At 44.0% G+C, this 21,855-nt stretch overlaps 1 long non-coding RNA gene across 1 annotated transcript; it reads right to left on the minus strand.

Moving 5' to 3' along the window:
* Positions 1-3,679: 3,679 nt before the first annotated feature.
* LOC149370512 (uncharacterized) lies at positions 3,680-11,068 on the minus strand. Its single transcript, XR_016285825.1, has 3 exons — positions 10,799-11,068; positions 9,812-9,992; positions 3,680-5,754 (listed from the first exon to the last, which is right to left on the minus strand). It is a non-coding gene; the product is annotated as an uncharacterized LOC149370512 (long non-coding RNA).
* Between the last annotated feature and the right edge of the window lie 10,787 nt (positions 11,069-21,855).

Below are 21,855 nucleotides of genomic sequence, written 5' to 3' on the forward strand. Positions count from 1 at the left end.
GGCCTGAGAGACCGTTCTATACGGCCGCGTGCTAAAATGCTTCCCTACTAGAAACAACGCGCCAGCCGTTATCCGAGGTACTCTGATGAATGGAATTGTACAAAGTTTGACATGTACGGTTCGTACACCTCGGTGCACCCATTGACGACGCTTTCGCCATAGAGTGGAAAATTGTGTAAAGGGTTATGCTTACAGGGTATGTCATGGCCACCTGACAGATGAAGATGAGGTAGGGTAAGAACACGTCTTGTATGTTTGAGATGTTGTGGATGTGACCTGTGAGCTTACACGAACTATCGACTGAAGCGACCCCGAAGTCTTCTGCGCCTAATAGCAACCATGCAAAAGCGCCAAGTATGATCATCTACGAGCGGCGTCTCCAGAGCCAAATACACCGGACCGTGGTCCGGCTGAGTGCGTTGCTCAGAGCGATCTGTCATCCAAGGATCTCGGCAGCTGGACACTTCTTCTGTAGAGTCAGTGGATAAGCTGCAACCAGTAAAAGCGCGCCAAGTTTGCTCCGTCGTTGATGCTCCTCATCATCACTAGTGGGCAGCAGTGTGCCGAGTCGAGTGTCAGCTTCTAGGGCGTTGGTGTACTGTCGGTTATCAGCGTGATTGCGAGCGCCGTGCTCCACTCGGCTTCATTGGACGAAGCGTCGGCCATGTTGGAAAAGAACATGGACAACAGCGAATTTGAAGCTTCCTACTGATGAGGAGGTGTGTGTCGGCGGTGATGAGCTGAAGACATCCGGTGTGGGATCTATGGGAAGGGTGAGTTGACAAAGAGAGGTGGTCTGCCCTTGAGACCGCTGGCTTGCAAGCGGCCCGCCCCTTTCCAGAGGATGGCGTAAAAAAAATACGCATAAAAATTTTGATCGTCGCAGCATTTATTTATGCGTCTCCCCTAATTTAAGGGGTTCCGCAATCGATGGAGGCAACATCAGTTAAGAATTTTTTTTATAGAAATGGAGCATGAGTTCAGCAACCATCCACGCAGACAAGCTGTCCTCTGATGACGAGACGGAAGCTGGCCTCAAGCCATTTTTTCCAGAATATACCGTTATCAATAGCCATTCGAGAGGCTTGTAGGCAGGGTGTATGCTAGTCCGGGGCAAAAAACTAGAGATTACTGCCATGTCGTATTGCATGGATGTTGAGGGGTTGTTAAATCCAGTTAATTAGTCGTTTAATCATTACCCTCTATCACGTACATTGTGTCCGGCTTGCTGTACAACCCACGTGGACAGACGGCACAGACGTATCGCTCTTACCTTTTTAAAGTACAAACCTGTAAGGGTTAAAAAAATCACTCGGTATCTGTTCTACAGTGCCTCAAGTAAAATATTCGCAGTATCACCGGCAGAGAATGCATATGGTCTATTCTTCTCGCACGCAAGCCTTTTTCACTTCGGTTATTTCTTTTAACCCAACTCAGCTGAAGTTTGCCCCCTTTTTTATTGTGCCGCCAATACAGAAAAAGCTTGCATGGCCCTCCTGCTCGAAGGCCAAGTTTATCTGCTTTTGGCCATTTCGAGATGTTTGGAGTGTGTTGGATAAATTATAGTTTCACTGGTAGCAGTGTATAAACCTTCCTTCTGTGCGGTAGTCCCTTTTGAATTCGGTTTTATTAAGGATTCACATGTAGTGTCTTCAATGAAGCCAATCTGACTTATGTGATAGAGATTCCGCACTTTGTTTTGAGTCGCTGAAGCTTGACGTTTATTTGGCACACGTGGAGTTGAAGAGCGGCATTACATGCGTGAAGGTTACTGGCGGAGTGGTGGAGGGAAAATAGGTAGGCGGCTCTGGCGTGGTGTCTAGCGGCGTCCAGACTAGTTTGGAGTGCATGGTACGCCTTATCCAAGGCATGAACGAGGAGACACGCGTAAAAGCTGTCGGTGTTAGTGGCGACGTGCATGCGTAGTTGAAGGCAGCGATGCCCAGTTGCACACTCTTTCCCTTGCGGTTCAGTCCGGTTAGGGGTCCGCCAGAGTCACCCTGCAAGTGATATCAAGAATCGCCTTAATCAGGGCACCAGCGTCCAATTGCCTTTCATTTTCATTTCATTTCATTTCATTTTATTACCTTAAAGGCCCCTTAAAAGGGGTGTTACATAAGGGGTGGCAAGAGTAAAAGCACAAATTCACAATGACAGGAAAATTTCTACGTTATCAGTGAAAAGACTTGGGCAAGTGATGATGGCAACGTTGTTCGGAACGCCGTTCCAGTCTGCGGCTGCACGAGGAAAGAAGGAATTAGAAAAAGTGACAAAATAAAAGCACTGAAGTCACAAAAAACAAAAATGCCGAAAAAGTCTGCTAATTGCGTTACTCGAATCATTTCTTGCCCATGTAGAGAACCAGTGTGGCAAAAGCGGAAAGACTTGTACCCGCGATAATATTTTCGCTCCTTGCTACGATATGGGCGGTGTGAAAAACGGTGCGAAAATATCTTTGTTTGACATGCAAGCGCATGCAGTTTTCAACACGTCCACGTGAACCGCTTGATACTGTTTGAATAAAGGAGTGTGACTTCATAGCAACATGGAGATTCTCTGGGCTAGGACGCTGGTCCACTGGCGCAGGATAGGTTTCATAGGAAAAGAACAGAGGCATTTTTATTGCAGTGGATGCAGTCAGATGATACCGAATAAGTGCCCTCACACTCCCGAGTAGTTAGGCCGATGTCTACTGGCAGTGCTATAGTTAAACGTGGGTTGCCGCGAAAAATTAATTAGGTGCAACTTCGTTTAAGAAGAGGCTGATGCCAACGGGACCCCGTCAAGTAAGTATCAGCGACAGCGGATGAGGTGGTGGCGCAATTGAAAGTCGGCGAGTACTCCATGAGGCACTTGTGCCAGTAGCGTTTGGATTCTCGAGGGAGTGGACTCCCACATCTGCTCTCCATCACAGATAACGCGAAGGAATCTGAACAGCTTTGTGCCGACGAAAATCTAGCGAGTTAAGCTGCACGGATACTCCCCTTACAAAAATTTTTAGTAACATTCTTTAGAAAGTCTTTCGACAATTGTTAATAGAACCTATCAACATTGAATAGAAAGTCTTTTAAACGCCTTTGTACATTGTAGTAACAACCTATCAACCGTCTTCCGACAATTGGCCACCGATATGCAAAAGACTCAAGTACATAGAAAGTCTTTATACTTCCTATCATCCCCTTATCGAGTTGGTATACACTTCCTACTGACCCCTTACCGACAATGTCTACCAACACCCTATTAACGGTCCTCCGACAATTGGCCACCGTTATCCAAAAGACTCAAGTACATAGAAAGTCTTTATACTTCCTATCATCCCCTTATCGAGTTTGTATACACTTCCTACTGACCCCTTACCGACAATGTCTACCAACACCCTACTGACGGTCTTCCGACAATTGGCCACCGTTATCCAAAAGACTCAAGTACATAGAAAGTCTTTACACTTCTTATCAACCACATACCGACAATGTCTACCAACGCCCTATCAACGGTCTTCCGACAATTGGCCACCGTTATTCAAAAGACTCAAGTACGAAGAAAGTATAATTCCTACATCAACTTTTGGAAAAGTGTATGTTAACTACACAGTACAACACTTTTACCAACATAGTTTTATCACTTCAAAATCATTTTGTGAACACTATCCTGGAGTGCTTAAAGAATAATAGAAGCAAAATGCAAATTATTACATTTATTGTGCACAAGTGTACATACGCGCTACAACACATGCATGATGCATCAAAATATTTTATGGAGAACAATAGAGGAACACAATATTGCCTTCGGCACGCTTCCCCTCAGTTCCCTCTGAGTAACAATGACTGACACACAGCAATTGAAAAACATAACAGGTTTTAATTCACGATGTTTCGGCTGGAGGACCAGCCTTTTTCGAGTATAGTATAGCATTCAAAACAAAAGCTGTGCGCTTCAAATGCTGTAGTACACTTGAAAACGACTGGCCCTCCAACCAAAACATCGTCAATTAAATCCCGTTAGGTTTTTCTTACATATATACGAGGTGTTTCAGGGAAGACTAAGTAATTTTCAAAAAACAGGTATTTTGAGATGAATGTATGGCTTTTTCAGCATAGTATTACCAGTGTTGGCAGGCACCAGAAAACTTGTGAAGAGTCTTACGTAATAAGCTGGTTAGCTAATTTTTATTAATGAACCTTTTCACTATCAGAAACTTTGTTAAAACATTAAGTTGGGCTAGTTGGTAACGGCTTGAAGGAATCATACTCTTAGCGGTAAGAACACACACAACACCAAGACACACACACACAGGACACCCGCTAGACTTCAACTATCTTTACTGGACACTTGTACGACATAAATATGTATCACTGAGCACACGCAGGTGCCTCGTCATCGGCATCAGGTCTAACTACGCCCTCCCCTCTCCTCCAAGGCATACGGTTGCGCCGATAAACAATCCCTTTTTCTGCCAATGCCAGGGAGGGAGTGCTTACACACATGTCACCCGCCTCTTGAATACGAAAGGCCTGGGAGCCGAGAAAAAAGAAAGAAAAATTATCGAAGTCTTTCGTATTCAAGAGGCGGGTGACATGTGTAAGCACTCCCTCCCTGGTGTTGGCAGAAAAAGAGATTGTTTATCGGCGCAACCGTATGCCTTGCAGGAGAGGGCAGGGCGTAGTTAGACCTGTTGCGGATGACGAGGCACCTGCGTGTGCTCAGTGATACATATTTATGTTGTACAAGTGTCCAGTAAAGATAGTTGAAGTCTAGCGGGTGTCCTGTGTGTGTGTGTGTCTTGGTGTTGTGTGTGTTTCTTACTGCTAAGAATATGATTCCTTCACTATCAGAGTTAGGCGTCTAGTTGCCATTAGAGATTTGTAGCAGTTACATGCACTGGAGGGGTTTCTTTCCCTGTGTGCTTTCAAAAGCGCATGTATTTTCGCACGATGCAGCCAAATTTTGTCGAGCCACAGCGGCGAAAGTAATCATGTTTTGTACATTCCAGAAACTGATATGGCTACTACGAACAACTGGCTAAAAGTCTCTAACTGCAACCAGTTGCAAACCTGTGTTAGTTAAAAAGTTAATTATCAGAAATTAGTTAACCAGCTTACTAAATACACCTCACCAGCTTTCTGGTGTCTGCTAACACTGGTAATATTATGCAGCAAAAGCCATATTTTTGAAAACTACTTATTCTTCCCTGAAACACCTGGTGCATATAAATACTGCTCACTTTCCTGTACAACACAGAAACGAAATAATTTCTTCTGTAACATGAAAGTTCCATGAGCCACATAACAAACCCGTGGAAAAAAACTGCATGCATACACACACATCTCTCCAAAACAGCTAAAAAATCCCACACAGTGAAACAATGCTTACACTGTCTTAAGACCAACATTAAAGGCTGCAAACACTAGCGAATTAAAAGTCAAACAAATGCCAAACATATGCTAAATGTCCCCATGGATGTAGATATTAAGCTATGAGCTGATTTTAATAAAAATGCATCAGCACAGAAATGCTTAAGAGACTTTGTTGGTGCACTATCCTGACACTTGTCCTCAATATCAGGCAGCCTGCTTGTTGTTCATCATCATCATCAGCCTGACTATGCCCACTGCAGGGCAAAGGCCTCTCCCATGCCTCTCCAATTAACCCTGTCGTTACTTGTCTGCATCACCAGTGGAAGAGGTAGCGTCCTAGTGATGAGACGTGTGCACGAACAGGTAGCCTTCTCCATGGCAGAATGCAGCAGCAAGAGAACTGCACAAGAAAACATTCAAAGTATACAGTTATAGTAACTTCTAATAGAATCAAACACGGAGCAGCAACAATCAGTTAAATGTGCACTAAAATGCAGCACTCCGAGTGAGTTTGATAAGGCTGCTGAGTAATAGCATAAGCAGCAGTCACAAGACTAGAACTAAATGTAATGCGTCCTTGAACAAGAAAAAGCTATAACATGCTGTTGTGTTCAATTCTGCCCCCACATTCGAAGACTGAATGATATTCACAGGAACTGACATTAAGGTGTTACACCTAATTAGGCAGGCTAGGTGACTATATATGGCATAGGTTCTAGGAACAGTAGGGGAGAGTTATTAGTAGAGTTCGCAGATAGAAATAGTTTACGGATTATGAATACCTTCTTCCGCAAACGAGCAAACAGGAAGTGGACGTGGAAGAGCCCCAATGGTGAGACTAAACATGAAATAGACTTCATACTGTGTGCACACCCTGGCATCGTAGAGGATGTGGAGGTCCTCGGTAAGGTCCGTTGTAGCGACCACAGAATGGTAAGGTCTCGTGTTAGTTTAGATTTGAAGAGGGAACGGAGGAAACTGGTGAAGCGAAAGGCTATTAACGAGTTAGCATTAAGAGGGAAGGTAGAGGAATTCAGACTGTCGCTGCAAAAAAGATTTTCCGCTTTAACTGAAGAAGACGACCGCAGTGTTGAAACAATGAATGATAATCTTACAGCTATCGTTACAGAGTGCGCCGCAGAAGTAGGGGGTAGGATGGTTCGACAGGATACCAGCAAGCTATCTCAGGAGACTAAAGATCTGATTAAGAAACGCCAAAGCATGAGGACTTCTAACTCCACAGCCAGGATAGAACTAGCAGATCTATCGAAGTTAATAAATAAGCGCAAGGTAGCCGACATAAGAAAGTTTAACGTGGAGAAAATCGAGCATGCTCTAAGGAACGGAGGTAGCCTAAAATCAGTGAGGAGAAAACTGGGCAAAGGTAAAAACCAGATGTATGCGCTAAAAGACAAACAGGGCAATGTCATCAGCAATATGGATAAGATAGTTGAATTAGCCGAAGAATTCTACACAAATCTATACAGTAGCGAATGTAATCATCAAGTTACTGAGGGAGGCAGTCGAGCACAGCAATGGGACATCCTGCTAGTAACGAAGGAGGAAGTAAAGAAAGCCTTAGGAGCAATGCAAAGAGGGAAAGCAGCTGGCGAGGATCAGGTAACAGCAGATTTGTTGAAGTACGGAGGAGAGATTGTGCTACAAAAACTAGCCACCCTGTATACGTAATGCCTTGTGACCTCGAGAGTACCAGAAGCTTGGAAGAACGCTAACATTATCTTAATTCATAAGAAAGGAGACGTCAAGGACTTGAAGAATTACAGACCAATCAGCTTATTGTCCGTTGCCTACAAGGTATTTACTAAGGTAATCGCTAATAGAGTCAGGAAAACCTTGGACTTTAGTCAACCAAATGATCAGGCAGGCTTTCGTAAAGGATACTCGACAATAGACCACATTCACACTACCAATCAGGTGATAGAAAAATGCGCGGAATATAACCAACCCCTATATATAGCCTTCATTGATTACGAGAAAGCATTTGACTCAGTGGAAACCTCAGCTGTCATGCAGGCATTGCGGAATCAGGGTGTGGAAGAGTGTTATGTGAAAATATTGGAAGATATTTATAACGATTGCACAGCTATTATAGTTCTCCATAAAGTCAGCAATAAAATTCCAATACGGAAAGGTGTCAGGCAGGGAGACATGATCTCGCCAATGCTCTTCAATGCTTGCTTACAGGAGGTATTCCGGGGACTGGAATGGGAACAGTTAGGGATAAGAGTTAATGGAGAATACCTGAGTAATTTGCGATTCGCTGATGACATTGCCTTGCTAAGCCACTCAGGACAAGAACTGCAAAGCATGATCAACCAGTTAGACAGGCAGAGCCGAACGGTGGGGCTAAGAATTAACATGCAGAAAACCAAAGTAATGTTCAACAGCCTAGCAAGGGAACAGCAGTTCGCAATTGGTAGCGAGGTGCTGGAAGTAGTAAGAGAATATGTCTACTTAGGGCAGGTAGTGACCGCAGATCCGGATCATGAGAGGGAAATAACTAGAAGAATAAGAATGGGGTGGAGCGCATATAGCAGATTCTCTCAGATCATGATTGGTAGCTTACCAATATCCCTGAAGAGAAAAGTATACAACAGCTGTATCCTACCGGTACTCACCTATGGGGCAGAAACGTGAAGGCTAACAAAGAGGGTTCAGCTTAAGTTAAGAACAACGCAGCGAGCTATGGAAAGGAAAATGATAGGTGTAAAGTTAAGAGATCGGAAGAGGGCGGAGTGGGTGAGGGAACAAACGTGGGTTAATGACATCTTAGTTGAAATCAAGAAGAAGAAATGGGCTTGGGCAGGGCATGTAATGCGAAGGCAAGATAACCGCTGGTCCTTAAGGGTAACGGAGTGGATTCCAAGAGAAAGCAAACGCAGCAGGGGACGGCAGAAAATTAGGTGGTCGGATGAGATTAAGAAGTTTGCGGGGATACAGTGGCAGCAAGTGACAAAGGACAGGGTTAATTGGAGAGACATGGGAGAGGCCTTTGCCCTGCAGTGGGTGTAGTCAGGCTGATGATGATGATGACCAAATTAGGCTACCACGAAGAGATATTTAGCCATTCCAGTCATATGAAGATAACATGCAGGCCATAAAATATAAAAATTATTTTGTGTTTCTGATTTGTCTGCACAAAAATTCAGGCAGCTTTTGTTTTCAAAAGTGATGGCACAAAGACACTGCAATATAATGCACATGTTGCTGTAGATAATGTATCATTTGAAGCTATACCAGGTGTTAGGGGAAAATGTATGAACAAAGAGTACAAAGGTGAGCAAGTTCGTCAGGGCAAGAGTGGCACACTCTAAAGCAAATGAATCAAAATATTAAGGCACACACTGCGTCAGATACAATACTTGTAAGTAAAGCTGCATAGAACTACAAGCGATAAAAGCCTCAGAAACGTGCCCCTAAGGGAGCAGCTGGACTGGTAGTTTTTTATTTGTCCCGCAGCACATCCCTCTAGTGCTGAGGCCTGCTCATATCTGTTTAAGTTAAGAATACAAGGGAAACAAGCAAACAAGTGTTCCAAAGAAGATAAAAATGTGCACTTAGGTTGTTCTTTAGGAAATTACCTGTCACTAATAGCAGCAATAAATACCTCGAGAAAGAAAATAAGTTATTTACACACCTTATTACAAACCTTGATGGCACGGGAGAAAGGCAACATCAAATGCATCGGTTCAAGTAAAGCCAGGGGTCTTGTTAAGGTCACAGCAATATTTGTTGACTTAGGCTCAGCTAGTGTAATGCAATCAGTAACTGAACGTCGGCATGAATAAAAAAAACAATGCACCAATACTCAATTCCAAATGCATTTCAACTGTACAGTGCAGTCAGTTGTGACAAAGGGAGTGTGAAAGAAAACCTCAGCAATGCTCATGACATCGAATAAGCACCTTTCTTCTGTACAGCTAAAATATAAGCTTTGCAGGGTTTCATGTAATGCAAGGATAACCTGGTAAGGTATCAATTATTGATGCTAGCAACAAATATGCTTCTAAAGCAGAGTGCTCCACTTGAACGCCAATATTCAATTATGCATTGCCCGTTAGGCCATGCCTATCACATCACTGGTTCACTTCAAACATGCCGTACCTTGCAAGAGGTAGGTACTGCTGAAGTAAACCTATAAAATTTATTTGCTGCTTTTAGACTGCTGTATAAAGGTCATGAAGCAGATAATTGTTTTAATTTGGTCTAAACAGTGGTCAAGATTTCCAAGCACGAGAGGCATGAGGGAAAAAACTATAGAAAGCATTTCACACTATAACACAATGCACTTGACTAGGGGAGTGCTTTCATGACGCCCGCAATATCTTTTCCCTTTCTCTTGGTCCTCTTTTAAAAGAAAAAAAAAACGAAAGAGAGAGGGAGCCTGGACCAGAAGATTTTTGGAAGGCTAAAAAAGACAAGGAAAATATACCCACTTGTCTACCTATCCTTTTACAAGTGGCACATGCTTGATATCCAGTGTCAATGGCTGATAGGCTGAACCAGCAGGTCTTGATGTCATTTGCCTCTGGTTGAGGTAGCATTGGCTCGATGACAGATGAAAGCTGGTGCAAAAGTAGCGTGATGATACCGGTGGAGCAGCTGTACAGGGCTTGACTGCGGGTGCATTTGAAGAAAGGCTGCATTAGAGCCATGCTTTCATAAACATCACAGAAGCCACATCCCATTAAAACCTCTAGCTGTTCAGTCCAATGTGTTCATGAGTGGAGGCTAATTATTAATTACCTATGCCTCCAATAGTTAGCAAAAAAATGGTTTACAAAGCTTGTCATACTTTTCTTAAAGCTATTATTCGCGAATCACGTTATACTTTTATCGCTTCAGACTGAAAATGGGGGAATGACATAAATGTAGTGAACGTAAAAAAATAAAATGACAACAAACCTTCCATTGTGCGATTACCTCAGCTGCACTGCAATGAAATGGTTCTGCTATTTTTAATCGTCGTTTCGTTGACCAGAACTATAAAGAAACACAGCACTTGATGTGACTGCGACGTAGAACGGGCAATGCTCCTTATCCAGTAAACACTCAGGCAGCAGAATCAAAAGACGCACGCCGCTACAAGCACTTTTCGTTCTTATGGTCTCCATTTCACGCGCTGCTCCTGTTCAGTCGGAATAACGAATCAAGCAGCACCCCATAGTTCTCGGCGTGCAACCAAATTCTATCACATAACTCCTGCGCCGAGGAGCTGACGCAAACAGCGTGAGGCGGCGGGTTAAAAGTTGCATAGTTGGCAAGCGAGCGTGTCAGAACACCTTCTCTCTGCAAACGATCGCGTGGTGCCCGCATTTTGCACCTCACTGCGAACAAGACGTGAAGACCAACCCAAATGCATTCGCAGCCCTCAATCATACCCCCGACACATCGCAGAAGTCATTTTCCAGTTCTGTACTTACATTTGTCAACGTTCACGGCAAGCCGTTTCTTCTATCGGGCATCGGGCGCCGGCCGCTCTCGGCGTGGTTGCGTGCAGTACGTCAGAGCAGTTTTTGAGCACTGCGTGCGCGTAAGAACGTCTTCCGCAGCACTGGAGCCATCTGTCACCTTCCGAGTTCAGTCACACTACCACAACACTAACGAGGCCGCACATTTAACACAAACAAACTGAAGAAACGCACCCACATCACAACCGTCGCACCCCGCCAACGAAGAGTCGTTTCAGCGTCCTAAAAAAGATAGTGTAGCGCGCGGCCAACATGAGACTCGCAATCCGCCGCCAGCGAACGGAAAGGTAGCGCTAATGTCGCCTAACTTTACACGCGTTAAAAAAAGAATTGATAAAGCCCTTTTTGCCACAAACTTGTTGCATTAAACGACAAAATATTTTGTTTCAATTACAAAGTCAGCAAATTGGAATGATTGCGGTGAAAAAATGCGACTACTCACAAGCATCTGTTTCTGGCGGCGCTGCGAACGAAAGCTTGGAAAACCGGGCAGCATGCCGGGCAGCTACAGGCGACGCATCTGGGGCCAGGAAAGCCGCAGCCGCTGCACGGCTGCACTGTCTGCCTAGTTCTAAGGCTATAACTCAGCTCCCCGTAACTGCGTCGCAGAATAAGGAATGATGATGATGTTGCCAAACGCTACTGGTTTCGGTTTTTATTTTCGCATATTGTGTGGCTTAGCGTACTCTACACAGCTTGGCTCATGCGATTTAGTGTACGTGTGTGTACCTAGGGAACACGAGCGTTCGCACGCCGCTCTAGCGTGACGCGCGAAACTTTCAAGGCTGCGCTGCAGCATCGCCTCTGTTTTGTGTGTGTTTATATCACGTCATTGGACACCTTGCACGCTCTTTGCTCGAGCGAGCCCCGCCGACAGTCGCGCTACCGTAGTCTTTTTGTGTGCTTCCTTGATTGCTTTTTGCCTCTGCCTTATGCGGTCCTCGGCTCGGCCTCACGTCCGCTGATGGCAGTAAGAAAAGGCGAAGACTGAACACATGCTTTCGCGCGTCTACTCCGTATGACTACGTTAAAACCCAACACTTTATTCCAGGATTCCTTAGTCATTGCATTACGGGAAGATAGAAAATACAGCTCTCACCACGTTTTCCCTCGCCACAGCTTCGTACCGTGTTTGCGTTGAAGGAGATGCAAGTGAAGATGCGGAAGAGGCACTGCGCCTGTGTTTTAGCGGTGCTCAAAGTGGGGGCTGCTCTCACCCTAGCTTTTTCCATACTGGAAGCTCCTCTGTGGCTCAGTACTACCGAAATATGTAACAAGTCAAGAATGAGCGCTTATAGTGCTCCAATTGCCGTGCACCTTCCTCATGCAAAGCCCTTGTTACCGCAGTTGAGTACAGCGGGCCGCTGTTACCTGTTTTGTTTCTCTATACTTCTCTTTATAGTATCGGCCGCCGAACATGAATAAAAATTAATATTGCCTTGCCTGAAATTTCGCATGTACAGTCGCTGAGGAACGAAGCAACTTGAGTTCTCGAAGCTGTAAGCCTGCACACGTTACACAGAATTTACTCAGAGCGCGAAGCGGTGCGGCCCTTTTCGCGCGGGGTTTTTCAGTCCCGTGCGATCAGCCATTGCTGGTCGCTCGAGGAGGAGGGTAGTGCGAGGGTTTAAATTGGGCGCTCCCACGTGGAGTGGCATAGTGTACCGGGCACTTTTGCATGGCGGACAGTGTGCAGGGAAAGTGTGCTTGCGGTGCAGGTTCAGGAAGCTGGTGATATAATTTGGGCGCCATTTGGGCTAGCGAGAACGTGTCATTCAATGAGTGTGGAAACACATCGGTGCAATGCTAAACTTGAATTTTTTTGTAGCTCGCAACAATAATCCCTCTGAAACCTCAGAGCGAAACGCTCTTAATGCTAGTGTGTTTTAGAACCGTCGTACGGTACATCACTGTTCAACTGCACGTTAAAATATGACCTATCAAGAATTACAACAATATCAACACCAACGTGTTTCGAATTGGCAGAGTTGTTGTACAGCTCTGCTGAAATTCTTTGTTAGTTCTGAAATATTAAATCTGTTTAATGACTGCCTGAGTACAGAATTTAAGGACGAATACGCAGCAGAAAGCATTGTTTTCGTGTAGAATGAGCCATCAGCGAAACTGATTCGCTGTAACGAAGTCATCATTGCGCTTATGTAACACAATATGTCACTAGCTCCTATTTTTTCTTAAAGTTCTTTTAATTTCCTTGAAGTGCAAGGCAATAATACTTGAGTATTCTATGAATTCATTCACTTTGTACCAAAATTATTTCGTTTGCTGGTAACTTTTTTCGTAGACTTTATACAATCAAAAATTGTCACTAAATGTCTTCAATTCAAGGCATGTTTCTGAATTTCAGGATAAATGTTCTGTTATGAACTTTGCCCTTTTCCCCGCACTCGAAAATGCGAAAGCAGTAAATCTAGTATTGAGAAAATTGAACTTAAATTTCTAAAAATCCACAGCGTGCTCGGCTATGGGAATGTGATTGCAAATTTTTGTTTCGTCTTCAAGGTTAGTTAAGTTGCCGGTTTGAAGTTGTCGGCTACAGTACTTGATTATTTTTGGCTTTTATTTGTTTATTCGCATCACCAAAATGCTTTCTCGGTTCGTAGTATATTTCTATTGACAGCAGAATATAAGCAGTAAGAAAATTATATGAACTTTCTATCAACAAATGTTGATAAAATATGCCCTAAGAAAATGTGACTGCAAATGTTTGTTTCGTGTTCAAGGTTGCTTTAGTTGCATTGACATGTTAGGCTAGAGTACTTAATTAATTTAGGCATTTATTCTCATTATAAAACGTTCTGTCGGTGTCTATAGTATGTTTCTACTGACAGCAGTACATAGAAAGCAGTAAGGAAATTGTATGAACTTCCTATCAACGAATGTTAATAGAATATGCTTGGCTAAGGGAATGTGAGTGCAATGTTTGTTTCGTGTTCAAGGTTGTTTTCATAGCTTTGAAGTGTTTGCCTACAGTACATGATTTGAGGCATCTATTCGCATGACCAAAAATGTTTTGTCACTTTCTAGAGTATTTCTGCTCACAGCAGTCCGTAAAGAACATAAAGTATTAAAATGGAATATATCTTCTGTTTTAAAACGTTTTCCCATATCCTGATTACATTCCAAACGCATTTGCTGCGAATAATGTTGGTCGCTTTTCGATATAGTGAAATTGTTGACTAGCTGCAACAGATTCCACCATGCAATCAGGTAAGATGTCGTCACGATTATGCGAACAAGATAGCGTTAATCACCTCGAACACCATGCAGTTTGTTCATTTACTTCTCTCAACGTGTCAAACTGCACCCAGCTTTTCTAGTAACTTTCTATTGACAGGAGTAAATACAAAGAAGTAACAGTCTACCAACATTGTATTGACAAAGGTACATAGAATGTAAAAATTATTTTCTAGTAACTTTCTATTGACAGGAGTACATACAAAGAAGTAACTTCTATCAACGTTGTATGAACAATTGTTGATAGAATGTAAAAGTTACTACAAGGTTACTAGAGTCAATAGAATATTAATACAAATTCTAAAGAAAGTTGATATCCATTTTTGTAAGGGTCAGGACCAATTGAGGTTCGTCTGTATTGATAAGGTACCACATTTTACCACAAACACACTGCGGGCTGAGATATTGAGAAACTGAGAAACTGAGTTATTATAAGCCAGAACGTTAAAAGAACGAAATGCAGGCCCCGCCACCCCCTGCAGATTTCACAAGTCAACAGCGTGCGTCGACATGGGTTTTTCCGCGCGGATCTCAGAGGCTGCGCTAGTACTACAACACCGTTTACACCAAAACATCGATGGCAGTGATTACGTAAAAATAACCTGCTTGAATTCAGTGACGGAAAAAAAAATCCGAAGGACACTTAAGACTACCTAGGTGCTGTGAAGGCAAAAGCATTAACTTTTTTTATTTTATTTTACTCCACATATTGACTATAATTCAATCTTAATGCACACTAATACCCCTAATTCAAGCTTATTCCACGTAATCGACTCTTAATCCACGCAATCCACTAGAATTAAATTCTCAATATACCAGAATCCACCGTAAATCCAAATTATTCCTTTTAAACCACTGTTAACACACCGCAGTCCACTGGAACCCCAGTAAGCTACCACAATCCACACTAACATAACAAAATCCACCCTAATGCAGCTTAAACCAATGTAATTCACTCTAAATTTATCACAATACGACGTAATCTACGCTACTGCGACCTAATCCAATGTAATACACTCCTAATCTATCGTAGTCCAACTTAGTACACTGGACTTCAACTTAATTCAGTGTAATGAATTGTTAATTCACCTCAATCAACTATAATCAAACTTCATCCTATGCAATCCACTCGTACCGCCTAGCATGGGCAACATCCTCTTCTTTATCTCCTCTCCGTAGACATACAGACTTCGACGGCTCTTCTCGTAATGCGGCTAGTAAAGCTATGGCCTTAAAAATCTTCAGTTTTCTCAGGCATGTACGTGTTTTTACCTGTCATTATAAACTTCATCTTACAAAAAGAACCAGGGAGGCAATCTTTACTTAGAAAAAAAAAATTCGGGGGGGGGGGGGGAACTTTGTTGACCTAAAGTGCGGTGAGGCGAAAGCCTTTAGCGCGGTATTGCTGCTTGTGTCACTGATGTGTGGTTAAGATGTTAATTGAGTACACAATTGCTTGTGAATCTTAAATGCTGGAGACACTGGAGGGCGTTTGGGAGGCATCCGTCTGATTCGATGCCTTTCTGCAAACACTCTGCAGCGTCCTAGACAAGAACTACATATGCGTTGGCAGGAAATAGCGTAGCCAGTAGCACACTGGGCTGCAGAACAGAAGGATGGTGGTTCAAATCCCATCGTGCACGAAGATTTTGCTCCTGGTCTGACTAGAAAAAGCGTGACACCTCTAATGACAACCTTCTGCTGACAACCATCTGTCGACAACGATGAAGCATTAAAGGCTTTCGTCTTAATAAATTGAATTGTTCCAGCATCTATTTGAAGTCCCCACAGGCGATTTCATCATTATGCATCGTTTAGCACTGCATGGAAGTTGCTAAAGGCAATTCAGAAGGCAGATAACGAAGAGGGTAAGGGCAACACCTCTTAGTGAGCCCGCGAAACGCGGCCAGGGAACCAGATTCCTTCTTTCTCCCCTGAAAATACGTCCAGGTGAAGCATTAAATGACCTTATTCATCAATTAGTGCTCAAGGCGAAATGAGGGACAAAAAATATATCTTTCTGGATGCGTAGGGCTATAGGAGTGTTTAATTTGAGACTTGAAGTGCGGCCTAAAAGTTGACAATAATTCGAAAATTGAATTTCATGCCAAATACTAAAAGGAATCTTCCTCTCATACCTCTATTGACCTAAACATAATACAGAATTCGGGTAAAATCGCTGTTTACGCTTACGGCCACGTCCAGGATGGAGGAAAACAGTCGCTCAAGGCTGTCCGGCCCAACCTTATGCGAGTATGAGGCTCGAAGTAAGCCATCGGGTTACGGTACATCATCGGTTGGGTGCATCATCTCGATCCATCTATCTGGTTGGCTTAGAGCCTCACAGATATGCGCCTATTCGCATGTGTTCACTTTTTCCTCTATAGTCAGATACAACTTAAGGCTGCAGTGAAGCTGCGCCCACAATCAGGACTGCCGCGCAGAATTTCTTCCCGACGAAAAAAATACTCCGTTGTTGAAACCTTTCTTGTATGCCTAAACAACAAGCTTATGACAAGGAAAAAATTATAAGCTCTAGAGTTTTGATACCTGGCTTGTTTAAGACAGTGAAACATTAAAAATCTGACTTCGTTTACTTTTACGATCGGCCAGCGCAGTATAACAGGACGCCGCAGTCCATGGCCTAGTGTTAGCAGCTGCTGTTTCTTTTCTAACTTGTATCATACTATAGTCGGGTAGTTAAATTTCCATGCTTCGAATGTAATCTGCCTATGTCTGTCTAGAAATGTCGTAGCCTGTCGGCCACCTATAGCCATTCTTTTTCGAATAGCACGTGGAATGGTATATAAAGATGCAAAAGACACTAAGACGAGGTAAATCTAGACATGCAGCCCAGTTAGGCAAAAATATTCAGATAAAGTGCGAGAGTAGGCGTTTTCCTGTATTTCCAAGCGAAAAAAAAATATAATATTGCGCTCACAGTCCACTTCATGAAAAACCAAGGTGCGCGCTGCTGAGTCCCAGGGCATGTTCTTAGGAAGGGGTGCACGTCGATCTTAGAGCCAGATGCTGCACAATGACGCCACCGTTAAATGGATAATTAACATGAGACGGTGTAAGATAGATAAGGTACATAGATAATGTGGCTTTACTACTGGTGGCGAAACGGGAGGTAAGAGTCACTGCGATCCTTAACCACTTCATGGAAACCTCTTCCACCCGAGAAAGATTGCGGGGAAGGGGATACGTCCAGTAAAGTCGAAAGTTGGGCTAGTTGGTATCGATCCATTAAAAAACGGCGCTCAGAAGAACACGGAAAACACAGGGAGAACGGACAGGACAAGAGCGCCCTGTCCATTCTCCCTGTGTTTTGCGTGTTTTTCTGTGCGCCGTTTTTAAAAGGGGATACGTGTAGACGGAGAAACGAAGGTGCGGTACGCTGCCTGAGGGAGGCAGATGCACTGAGATGGATAAGGACTGATCTGCAGGGAGGGATAAAGAGAGGGGCCAGTGATCTCACTTTTACGTGAAAATCATTAGTTTCAAGAATGACCAACTCGAAGTCAGCTTGCGCCAGTAATACATATGGGCCCCTATTACGAACGACAAGCAACATGGACGGACCCGCCGACCTGGACGGTACCGCGTACTTTTTATAAAGCGCTTCAGTGCCTCTTCGGAGCCTGTGAAGATACTAACTCGGTGATATGAAAGCTTTGCAAGTAGACATGTGGCGGCGTCTATATGACTTGAAATTCTATGGCAAGGGATGCAGTTATCCCGACGCAGTAATTTCTGAAGCAGTTAAATCAGGGCAAATAGGGATGACAACAGGTGCAAAGCCGCTTGAAGTGAAAGCTTGGCATTTGTGTAGAGAATGTAGCCGCCCTATAAGGAATACGGGTATTTTGGAAACGTTCGAGAAGACGATGGTGCCTCCTTGAGGAGAATAGTCTTGTTGGTGATTTGCTAGAATTCCCGGCGAGTTTGTGTTGGTTTTGAGGAGGGGTGGAGGAAGCTTTTACGTGTTCAGTTCGTCTCGCGCTCTATAATAATTCTGTCAAAGTGTTAAGTTCAGCATATTCGTAGAGGGACAGGAACCGCCTATGCACGTCTGCTACGGCCCGCAAGGACTCGCTATTAAGTGCCTCATTTATACCGAATTGCCGTTGGCTCAGCCGCTGAATAAGGATTGATAAAAAGGCAAGGTTCGAAGGCCGTCCCATCGAGACATCCGGCGGTATCCAAATGTACGCTGTACGCTTGCCACAACACTCTTACGAACCGCTTATATCTAAGCCGAGCCGGATGAGGAGCTGAGGACGTGAAGGCCAAGAACTCAGGAATGATATACTTTCGGACGTGATTCAAATAACACACGGCAAATAACACACCCCTTACAAAAATGACTTTTGAGCTTCAGTTGACGCCTTGTTGAGCTCCTGTTGAATCAACTGGAAACCAACATGAACTCAATGTATGTTGAGCCTACTCAACACCTGCTACACGGAATTTTTGTTGAGCGCAGTCAAGAGATTTACTGTTGAGCAATTTCTGTTGGATTTAAGTTGAATCATCTCAAGGCAGCCGTTTCTAAGCCTAACTAAATGAAATCATTTCGACATCCATCGTGTAAACAGAACCTGATCACATTACACACATTAAGAACGCATGCAGCACCCGTTAAAACTCTCATAAACCGCTCAAAGTCATTTTCTTGCATAGAAAAAAGTGCACTATGCTCATTCAGGCATACCTACTTTGGAGGATTCGTATGTGCTCTCATAAAAAGGGCGCTTAATTAATGCTTTAATTAAGTTGTTTACGAATAAATCAAGGTCGTCAAATAATAGACCGTTGCATATGAACTTCATTACTTCTACTACACATAAAATAAATAAATATTAAGAGTAATAACTGACATAACTTTGCTGATCGGCAGGCCATAACCTGCGCAGGTCCGGACACCCCTGAGTAGGACTATATAAGGGCGAAGCCGAGGTTGCACTAAAGATCAAGATGAACTCCAGCTGTCAGTTCTTCCTATAGCCTCGTGTGCAGTACTGTCTCATGCTCTTTATCTGATGGATGTGTATGTATATGTATGGATGTGTATGTATCACGGTGGTATGTATATATATATTTATATACATAAGTGTTTGTGCGTATGTGTGGAGCGCTACGTCACAGGGGGTGATGGCTTCACGTTAACGAGAAATCGCAGCAATATGAATATACCGCCGAAAATTGCATTGGTAGTCGGTCCACCTGGCGCAATACGAATGCATTCCCAGGATTTTTTGCTGTTTTACCCCAGCCAAGATTCAGAATGGCGTGTTGATTCACTCCCGTAATTCCAACATGAATTCAACATGAACGCAAAGCAGAAATTTCATTGAGAATGCTCAACTCTAGCACAGTGGCCACTTTTCCAATGAGTTTCAACTCTGCCTCAACAATTCACCAACACTAGCCAATCCTGGTCACAACAAAAATTCAACATGGCGTGTTGAGTCTGCTCATGAGAACTTCAACACTGTCTCAAGAAGCATTTTTGTAAGGGACAGTAATCCACGCATTCTAACGTCTAACGCATCGTTTGACAGAAGGAAACGCGCAATAAAATTAGGTGCCTATAGTCCTTTAAGACATGAACGTTAGGCCGGAGGAGAGGCTGTGAGAAAGGGCCACGAACACAACAATAAATATAGTGGGAGCAAACACTGAGCCTTGTCAACCCCAAAGATGGAGACCAGGCAGCTCATGCCGTGATCGTTAACGTGGATGTTGAACGGCCTTTCAAAGCAAATGATGAATGAAGAGATGACCGAAAAAGCTGTAAGGGAATGGCCATTTAAGTCATAGTGTCGAGAATAGCATAAGGCCAAGTTTTTCAGAAGCCTTAGAAATACCTTGCGCAACAACTCGACAAAACACGTTGCTTTGAGGCGACCATCATATGAAGTTGCCGGCAAACCGTCCAAAGCCCACTTCGGATCCGAAGCCGGGCAGAATACAATTTGGGATAGTAAATATTTTTCAGATGGTTGGAATGAGCGATATTGTGCGCAGCGCTTGCAGGATAGAAACTGATTCACCGGCAGTTTACGTTGGCCTTTCCACAGAATGCTTCCAATCTAAGGGCGTTGCTGCGGTCGTCTCTACTTGGTTGCATGCAAAAACCAATGCAGTCAATGCTGGGCATAAAGCCATTTCACATCGCCTGGATTTTCCCTCGCATTCCTTGCGAGTCACGCGACTGGGTCGCGAATTTTCGGGGTGTTCGAATGGCGGTTGGTCTACGCTGTCCTCTTGCTGGGTCGCGGCGGTTATTCAGAATTCGATCGCACCGTCGTCGTGTCCGGCCGCGTTATCACTTTCGTGAGCTCTGGGTCCTCACACACCGCAGGGAAACTGCGTCGCTTCACTTTTATGCAACACCATCCACAGTCAGTAAAGGAGCAATCACTCATTCGCGTCCACCCAAGCGCAGTCATGTGGCTACAAAGTAAGGCTACAAAGAAACCAAAGAAATGAGTAAGTACTCCCTAATTATAAAATATACTGCACCTTGGAGAAGTCCCCTAAAACATTTATCCACCATCCTTAACGTGGCTCACCATCCTGTAGGGTTCCTCCTGCAGCGCTGTGCAAACTTCCACGACGAACTTTCGCGTCACTGCGGCCCGGTGACCTGAAAGTATCTCTCAGGGTCGCTGGCCTCGGCTTGGTCATGGTATGGAGGAGACAGGGAGGCGAATCCCATTGTACAAGCGATATTTAAGGACATTTATAGCTTCATCGCACAGAAATCAAACGGCGCGGGGGTTTGAGCTTCTTCTGTTGCATCAGCTCAGGGGGGTTATAGGACAGACATAGTTGTAGCTGCCGTCGTTGTGGTACATAAAGCTCTCGAGAAGAGCTGAACGGTTGTTTTTGGCTCTGCACTGTTGTTGCATAAATGACAGTCTGGAAATCGACAGTCGTGGTTCTTGACTTCATTGAGGGACACCCAAGCCTCTTCGATTTCTTAACTAAGCACGCTGTTTAGTGAGAAGGCGTGAGGTGTAGATGGTCGAAGTCGGCACACCTTCTACCAGAAAACTAGCCTGTAACTTTCCCTAAATGTCTGTTGCTTGCTGAAGCGAGTGCCGGCCACAAAGGTTGTTGACCGTCGTACTGGCAAGCTGCGGAGTGTACGGCATTCTCTATATTAGATGCTTCTTGGTGAATTCAGAAGTTTTTGGTGGGTAGCCTACGAGGGCGGCGAGATTCTCCTGCACACTAGAATAAAGCAATTCGCTTCCATCACCAGCAAGGCGACAGCTTCATTTGGGTGCAGACTATGCGACTCAAGTAGCAGCTCGGCTGCATCTTTGCCTAAATATTTACAAGAGTTCATTCCTGAATCGCACCAGGTTGCAAAAGAAGTTGCGTAGTTTTCCTATCAAGTTCTCCCCAGTATGTCAACCGAAAGAAAAAAAAAAGAGTCGTGTCGGCGGTTCATCTGGCCGTCCCAGCTATTGAAAGTAGCCACATGGTGAGTTTTACATAATCATTCTTCCGAATTGTCGCCAGTGGAATAATATGAGGTTTTGGGCCCTCAATGTGCTAGAGAATGACAGGAGCAGGTGCAAAAGTCTGGGATATGGTGGATGTCATCGCATCCTTTCGCAGTCGGCAGCGCTCCAATATGACAACTGGTGGAGGGGTGCATGTGTGCTTCACCATGATTCGTTAATATGGCCACTGATCATGAGTCGTTAATATGGCCACTGCTCATGAGTCGTTAA

Source organism: Amblyomma mixtum, chromosome 1 (assembly GCF_055824585.1).
Source record: "Amblyomma mixtum isolate Tamu chromosome 1, ASM5582458v1, whole genome shotgun sequence".
Taxonomy (NCBI): Eukaryota; Metazoa; Arthropoda; class Arachnida; order Ixodida; family Ixodidae; genus Amblyomma; species Amblyomma mixtum.